Source organism: Bidens hawaiensis, unplaced genomic scaffold, assembly GCF_021521415.1.
Source record: "Bidens hawaiensis isolate Kalapana, Puna unplaced genomic scaffold, B.hawaiensis_p1.1 tig00019942_1, whole genome shotgun sequence".
Lineage (NCBI taxonomy): Eukaryota > Viridiplantae > Streptophyta > Magnoliopsida > Asterales > Asteraceae > Bidens > Bidens hawaiensis.
In genome coordinates, this window is record NW_027493031.1 from 114926 (window position 1) to 124570 (window position 9645).

Below are 9645 nucleotides of genomic sequence, written 5' to 3' on the forward strand. Positions count from 1 at the left end.
TTCTGAACATACGGTGCTGATATGCCACTACACAATCTGTTATGCACAAAACAATTGTTGATGAAGTGTGTTATTCGCGAGTGCATAATATAGCACAATTAAATTTAAGTGTTTGAAATTAATGAGTTGCTGCTGCACTTCTAAAACAATCTGATCTGCAACCACATATGCACTTCTCTAACATATAAGTATGGTTACAACATGATCTGCAAGGGGCAGTTTTGGAATTTTTCTATTGACATGAATATTGTTGCATAAAACAGTGTGTAAAAGTTGTTTGCAGGGGCGTTTTAGTAGTTCGTTGTTGGTGAAAGTTTTCTACAGATTGTATGGGCTGCTGCTGCAAGATTATAAAAGCTGCTGCATGAGTCTTTTGTTTGAGTAGTTTACTGCTGCGTGCAGCTGCTGAAATGCGTGTAACGGGCCCGGACAGTTAAGTGTTCTAGTATATAGCTTCTGACCAAACTGTTTGTTGCTGCAACGGTCACTTTTGTAATTTTGTAGATGATTTCAGGGCGGATAAGATGGTGAACTTGCTGTCGCTGCACGGCTTTTTTTATAAGGGCAGATTATGGATGATTTTTGTTGTTAAAACATGCTGTTAAAAACTGTCGTTAACGAGCTGATTATTTGTTGTTAACGAGCTGATTATTTGCTGTTAATGAGCTGATTAAAACATACCGTTAATGAGCTGCTTACTTGTTGAATAAACATGCTGCTAACGAGCTGATTGTTTGCCGATTAAAAAGTGTTGTTAATGAGCTGCTGAAATGCTGATTTTAGTGCTGAAATACTGATTTTTTAGTGCTAAAAATGCCGATGTTGGTGTTGAAATTGAGAATAATTTACTAATTAACGAGCTTCATTCAAGCTGCTAGTTTTAGTATGTTCCTACTGCAGCTGCTGTAAAACAGTTACATCAGGGGCAGTTTCGTCACTTGAATTTGGTAATGCTGCCCAAGGAGAAGATAATAGAAATATTTTTGAAGTCTGGGCATGTGAGGGTCCCTGTTCCAAAAAAGAAATATACTTCGAGGCCCTCAGCTGTAAGTGTCCCAATTCCAACAACTAGAGCCTCTCAATAGAGACAACAAAGGCTACCTTCTAAAGTGGACCTACCAAAGAGGCTATTCTTTGATACACAAACTGAGTCACTAAAAGTGATTATGAAAAGCGGTGAACTGAAGGAGATTGTATTTAAAAATGACTTTTTGGATTTCAAAAGGGAGCGGCTAGCTGAGATGGCAACCTTGAATTTGTATGATTATCATAATAGACATAGGTTTGCTGGAAGACAACAAAATGAATTATCTAAACATCTCAGGAAGGGATTCCCCATGCTGAGTTAGAAGAGGAAGTGGAAACTCTCTGAATTTGGAAGGAATAAAAGGCTGAAGAGGATGAGGGATATCAAGTACATTGAAGATACCTACAATTCAAAGACCAAAAACAAAAACCCTCTTGTCAATATGATGGAGAACTTGAGCATAAGGCGGGGGATGACAAGGCCCAATTACGAAGTCCAGAGAAATGGAAGGATTGCAAGCATTGTCTTTGAAGATCAAAATGAATCTTTCTTTCTTAGAAACTCTATTGGACTGGCCTTGGGCATCATATAGGAAGACACTGAATTAGAATTTCTACATGTGGAGGATCTAGGGGATATAATCAGATGGACTCTGCTCTCTCAGCATCCTCACCACAGTCAGTTATTCATGTTTAAAGAAAGGGCCGTAGCTGTGAGATAGGAAAGAAGGACGGAGGTTTCCAGCTCCAGAAGATGAAAGATGCAGAATATAGATTAGATTTGATTTTAAGGTCCATTGTGACAAAATTATGAGTTGTATTTTTTTCATTTTGATATGTAGTTTCTCTTTTTGAAATTTGAAGTGTATTTTGGCTAAGTGCATGTAACCTTAGAGGTGTTTTGGTATAGCTGTGGTTGTTCCAATCTAGGTTGTTCTCAACCTCTCTGAAAACGGCTAACTATGGAAACCGAGCAAGCTCAGGCTTCCTAGTAAGCTTTTACTTATCCTAGCAAGTTATTTTGCTTTCCTAGCAAGGTTATCTTCAAGAAGTCCTCATAAGTGATAAACCAAGCAAGGTTCACTTTGTCTAGCAAGATTGTTCTTCATGTCAACCAAGGTTTGTTTCCTAGCAAACTCTGATGACATTTTTAGTGAAAACCAGTTTAATACAATGGATGGAGCATCCTGGCTGTTTGATCTTGAGAAGTTAATCAAGTCTTTCAAGATTTATCCTAAAGACTTTGATGAAGCTTTGTATAGAACAAGTGTCCATTAATAAATTTAAGAAAAGAAGGTTGATTTGGAAAAGTTTTGGTCCAAGGTTGCAGACTGAAATACTGAATACTATTTTGCCAAGACTACTTCTGATATTGAATTAGAGAATGAGCAAAATAACCATCTTGAGCAACCACTTGTTCAAGAAAGTACTGTCATGAATAATGAGCAAACTGATAATCAAGATGAACAGGAGCAAGTTGTCAACAATGAAGACCAAACTGATAATCAAGATAATCAAGATCAAGATGAAAGACAACCAAATTTTGAATCTTTGTTTCAAAGTTTGAATATAGGTAATGACATTGCTTCAACATCACAACAAAATGGTGATTAAGATGCACAAGTGAACAATGAAACGGCTAAGTTGGTCATTGGGGAACCATATATCAATGTTACAAATCTTGATTCAAATGTCACTTTAGATCAAGTTGTGCAAACTTCCTTTGTTGAAAGAAATCATCCACTTGAAAACATCATTGGAGATATTCATGAAAGAGTTACCAGAAGTGCATCTGAATCTACAAACATCTGTTTGTACTCCTGCTTCCTATCCTAAATTGAATCCAAGAACATTGTTCAAGCTCTAAAGGACAACATTTGGGTGGAAGCAATGCAAGAGGAGTTGGCTCAATTCAGGAATCAACAAGTGTGGGAACTTGTAGATAAGCCAAGAAACAAGTATGCCATTGGAACAAAGTGGGTTTTCAAAAACAAAACGCATGAGAGAGGGATTGTAATGAAGAATAAAGCAAGACTAGTTGCATTAGGCTGCTTACAAGAAGAAGGAATTGACTTTGAGAAAATGTTTGCACCCGTGGCAAGGCTAGAAGCTATCAGAATCTTCTTAGCTTATGTTGCTTCAAAGAATATAAGAGTGTTTCAACTGGATGTTAAATCTACATTCATTAATGGAAAAATTGAAGTGGAGATGTATGTTACTCAACCTCCAGGCTTTGAGGATCATGAGTTTCCAAATAGAGTCTACAAGTTAAACGAAGCTCTATATGGACTACATCAAGCTCCAAGAGCTTGGTATGATGAGTTATCAAACCACCTGATTGTTAATAGCTTTCAAACGGGAGCAATTGACAAAACCCTCTTCTACAAGAAAAGAGGAAGAGATTTACTCATTCTTCAAGTTTATGTTGATGATATCATCTTTGGATCTACAAATGAACAAATGTTCTTGGAGTTTGAAGAAGTAACGAAGTCAAAATATTGCATGAGCTATATGGGAGAAATGAATCTTTTTCTTGGATTGAAAGTTCAGCAAAAGAAGGATGGAATTTTCATTTGTCAATCAAAGTATGTGCAAGACATCTTGAACAAGTTCAAATATCAAGACTTGAAGGCTGCTTCTACTCCAATGGACACTCATGAGAAGATGATAGCTGATTAAAAAGGGGGAGCTTGTTGATGAAAATGAGTACAGAGAAAAGATTGGTTCATAAATGTACCTGACTTCTTCAAGGCCGGACATTATGTTTGTTGTTGTGTGAGTGCAAGATTCCAATCAAGTCCAAAAATCTCTCACATGACTGCTGTCAAGAGGATTTTTAGATACTTGAAAGGAAGACCTGATTTAGGAATATGGTACCCAAAGAACCATGCCTTTGATCTGATTGCCTACACTAATAGTGACTATGATGGCTGCAACATGAGTAGGAAGTCTACATATGGTGGATGTCAATTTCTGGGAGACAAGCTAATGTCATGTCAATGCAAGAAGCAAACTAATGTGTCATTCTCAATTGCTAAAGCTGAGTAAATTGCTGCATCTGCATGCTGTGCACAAGTCCTTTGGATTCAGAATCAACTGCTGGACTATGGTTTGAATTACTTGAACACTCCTATCTTTATTGATAATATTGCTGCTTTGTTCATAGTTAAGAACGCAATCCAACACTTCAAGACCAAGCACATTGAAATCAGACATCATTTCATTAATGAATGTAATAAAAAATTTCTAATTAAAATGAAAAGAGTTGACACTAGTGAGAACTTGGCTGACCTATTCACCAAGCCACTTGATAGAACAAAATTTACCTTGTTTTGAAAGCTTTAGGAATGAACAACTCTGATGAGGTCTGATTGATGATGTGTGCTTTCTTTGCTAACTGACTATCTTTAGAAAGGTCTTGTTGAGGGAGTTTTACTTGATGTGTGACTATGTTTTTGATTAACTGATATGTGCTTTAAATGAACATTTGTGTGACTTAGGTGTCTACGATTCTTATGTTTTTGATTCAATGAATGTGTGTGATATCAGGATAAGTTTGTCTGAATTTAATTTGAAGTGATAAATTTGTGTGCTTATCTGATATTTCTGAATATGTGGATAATCTGATGTGATGATGTGTTTAGATAGAATAGGGTTTGCATAAACTGTCATATAAAAATATTTTAACCAAATATCAGGGGGTTGAAGTCAATTTTGGGTGATCCAGGGAAATCCAAATAAGCTTTGAGAAGAGATATGGGTAATCATAGTACAATAAGTGTTATCCATTTTTGTATTATTCAAACTAATTGAACCTTAACCATATCACCAATATGTAATAAAATTCATGCTAAGTCTAGACCTGCTTTAACATGCCTGATTTGTCTTTAACCATATCACCAATATGTAATGAAATAATGCTAAGTCTAGACCTGCTTTAACATGCCTGATTTGTCATAATAATGCTGAGAATGAAGTATTGAAAGGTTACTTAATCAATATGATCCCATGTTGAGATCTTTTCAGAAAATAAGTTGGAAAGAAATAACTAAAATTTGATCTCTTTATGCACCATTTTCTTTTAAACTTTGAATCTTAATTATATAACTATTTGAAATGTGATTTTAGTCAAAAAAGTGTTGCATTTTAACCTTTAATATGTCTAAATATGTTATATCTAGCAAGCTTTGATGTTTTTGAAACTTCTAGCAAACTTAGATGCTTTGATAGGATGTTTAACTCATTCGAGCAAGCTTTATGCTTGAATATATCTAAATATGTTATTCCTAGCAAGATTTGATGTTTTTGATCATTCTAAGAAACTTAGATGTTTTGATTGAATGTTTAAGATATTCGAACAAGCTTGATGCTTATCTGTACCTAAAAGAATTATTCATGTATTCTTGGGTAGACTTTGATGATTTTACACTTTCGAGTAAACTTGGATGTTTAGAAAGTTGTTTTTATCAGGCACACTTGATGATTATGTGAAACATGTATGAATATGATTTACATGTCTGTTTCGAGTAAAGTTGGATGTTTTAATTGAAATTCGCATTTGTCTAGCATACTACATAAATTTGGAGTTATTTTGCTGAAACAACAAGTGTTTTCTAGTAAACTTTGTTTACCGAGCAAACTTGATGCTTAGAGCACACCTGTCAAATGGTGACACATCCCAAGTGTTCTCCCAGCATTCTTGTGAATTTAAGAAAAATCTCCAACAAACTTCACTTTTCATGTACACTTTGTATTTAGAGCACACTTGTATATCAAAGGATAACAAGTCCTCTCTAGCACACTTTGCACTCTTGAAGTATTTTTGGGCATACTTTGCTTTAAAAGTATAGTTTATTGAAAACTTGTTAACCTTTTGCTTTTATAAGTATAAACTAGCAAGGTTTGTGAAATTCAGATATTCGAGCAAGGTTGACAATTAGAAATATCTCTAAGCTATTATTTTTTTGGATTCTTTATTGATTCCTAGCAAGGTTGCGTATTTGATAAATTATACCAGATTATTTATCTTGTGATTTATTTCTCGAGCAATCTTGTATATTCAAGTAAGCTACCTTCATCTTATCCACTTAGTTTTATTTTTAATTACTTTAAATATCTGAAAAAACTCTAGGACGAGAAAGCTTTGGAAATGAACTTTACCCAGCAAACTTTGTAAATAAACTTTAACGAGCAAGCTTTATGTTAAAACATTTGAAAATTATATTTTTGGCACTGTTCACAGGAAAAACGACAAAATGCATTTAAAACTCACTTTCCAAAAGGTATATAAGAGGGACTTAGATAATTTTTTACATTTCACACTTCTCTCTCCTTTCCACTATTGCATTATTGCCTGTTCGCTTGTTCCCAGAATCTCAATTGTCTAATCAAATTCCTAACCTAAATTTTCAGCCCACTAATTCCGACTCAGTAAGCTTCAATTGATAGTTTTCTGACACTCATTGTACGGAATTAGGGCTTTAATTTCATCTTCACTAACATCTCTGTTTTCTGTGTAGGTTATCAATTTATCGAGTAACAGGTTCTTAATGAAAATCTTTTATTTCTTCTTCAAATTATAATCTTTTATCAATTGTGAACTTTATGACTAATTTTTAATTTGAATGTGTTTTTTTTTCCTGTTGTACAGTTATGGAGTACCCTTTCGAGAAGAAACATAATATGTGTGCACTACTACATGTTACGGATGATAACAAACCGGTTGAACTGATGATCCGGTGGATGCAATGGTCAAATATATGTTTTTCTCTGACGGAAAGCCCTGTCATCTATAGAAATCACCAACTTGATTTATGTAAATCCGCTGAACTTTTTGATGACGAACTCGGTAGGGGGATTGAGGCTACTATAGCTAGGCAGTATATAATCATTATAGAACAACTTATTGGGGATAGTTTGCAACTGAACGATGTTGTTGAAGCATTATTCACTTTTCAACCAACCGTTTGCTGAGAATATTCCAAGAAACTATGGGATATCAAGGGGATATCCCTGAGGGGCAGTTCAAAAAGGGCATGTTCCCTAACCTGTATCCTTTTCTAATTCATCACATTGTACAGTGTTTTACACCCAGGAGGGGTTCTTGGACCTTGATGATAGGGACATCGCTAATGCTACTGTGGCTGTTATCAACAACCAACAGTTCAAATTTTCAAGATTAATATTTGAAGGTTCGGTTACCAACCTAAGGAATGATGAGAAAGACAGAATCTTTGTTTATATAATATTCTTCCAAATTATTTTCAACAGGGTGATCTCTGAGCTACTAACCTTGGGAACAACTCAAGTACTGCAAGATCCTAACGTTTACAGGAGGATTGCAAGATTGGAAGCAACTAGTAACTTTAACCCGGATGTTGATTTTGATTTACTTCCGTGGTTAATTAATCATGATTCGAAGATTATGGTTGTTCCAAAATCACCAAGAGTGACTTCTGAGGAGGAGGAGGAGAGTGTAGATTAAGATGATTCGGATGGTGATGATGATGCTGATAGTGGATTTGATGGTGATGATCATGATAATAATGATGATGGAGGTGAAGGTCATCATTTGGAGGAGATTGTTGAAGGAGATGTGTTGAACAACAGATTCAAGCTTCAATCAATACGATTTCATAATATTGATTAGATCTAGGATCTAGTTATGTGATAGTTAATGATCGATAATGTTAATTGAAGTATTGAGAGAATAATTTGACCGAGTAATATTATACGTTAATCAACACTTAAATTACTTAAGGCATGAACAACCTTATATAGAAGAGGAGATGCCATTCGTTACACAACCCGTAACAAATGGCCTTCATTCGTCTTCCTTTACATACATTATTTATATGGTATAGCGAATGACTCATTCGATATACTCCATTCTTCAACATTCCATGACGTATGGATCTAATACCTAACGACTAAGGTTCATTCATTAAGCATCTTTAATGAATGGACATCTACATATAAAGATTAAGGTTCATTCGTTAAACATCCTTAACGAATGAACTATAATTAACAACGAATGGGCTCATTCATTAAACATCCTTAACGAATGAGCCGTAACCAACGAATGGGTCATAATTACATAAATGCCCTTTTACATTAAAATAATAATAAATTACAAACGACTATTACAAAGACACGAGACAACAAAACTGTGCACTAACAAACACCCCCTCGTCTTGAGCTCCTTGTCTTTAAATTACTTGAATCTCTTTATCTTCCAATATTGACAACTATGAATCCCGAACGCATGATACACATGCACAACGCGTTGGAATTTCATAGCTCGATCATAGTCTTCTTGTCGTTCGAACAAAATCTTGTTCTCGAATAATACGTCGTTGTCGGTCTCCATAAATTAACGAGCCACATCGGATCGATGACTCGTATGAAGTTGGTCTTCAAGCCCTTTCCCAGCACAATGACCGCCTCACCCGTCCGATTAGCGTAGTACCATCGATTGAACGATAGGTGAAGACTCTACGAAAAAGTCTTCACTGGTACACGTTTCATGGTCTTAGGTGGTTTAACTTTAAGGACAAGCTTCCTCCAACCCATACGAGGATTAATTTCATCAATATACTTACGGGTTATGTCATACCTTCAATTTTCACATGCGGGGTTCTACCGCGAGGCCCATGACAAACCAGGATCTCAATCATTAGTTACAACAAACAACGTCTAAATATTTTAGATAAACTTTATTGTCCCATATTTGGGAAAACCATTCAGAGTTAATGTCTTAACGTTTTAATATGCGGAAGCGTAACATGACGGAAAACATCCCTAAACAAAACCAAATAGTCTAAGGCGCCCAAAACACGCGCAAGCCATAACATTATTATGTAAAAAGGTTCCAACTTATGATGCAATGTCTATTGGTGATCATGAATGCAACTCCTATCCTTGCACTATCAACGACCTGAGAAAGATATGCTAAAACGGGTCAACAAGACTGTTGGTGAGTTCACAGTTTGAATTTAAAAACAAGTTTGTCAAACAAAATATTTAGTAAGTAAACAGTGTAAGTAGTAAAGCATGGATAATGTATGCATTAGTAATACCGCTAGTTAATTATGTTAGCAATCATATTTCATTAGTGTAGGTTCCATTGTGACCGAGGCTGACTTGTTAGTTTGTTTGCCACCCACGGAGTCTAATATAAGACTAGTGTGTTTTTAGTACATGAGACGCCCGACGACTCTCTCAACCGAGGGCCCCGAGGGGGTTCGTCAAACCCAGTAGTACTACCTTTCATTACCGAGCCAATGTACAATTGTTAACGGTCCAATGTGCATCGGGGACTTTAGTTTAAGTGCACTATGTACCCATGAGGTATTAAAATTCTACAATTATCCAAAAAGTTTGTATGTTGCATGCTTTCCCCCCCAAAAGGAGTAAGTAAAAAGTGGGGTAGTGAAACTCACCTCGAATGCGGTTCACATTGAAAGTCAACTTCTTAGGTCAAAGTTGTTCTAGTGCCTAAATCATACAAGCGCTATAAGTATTTGCTAAGGGATTCATAGAACCCTTAGTACCTTGTTTATTTGAAGTTTGACCAAAGTTCGACTTTTTGTTGACTTTGACCAAACTTTGATTTTTGTT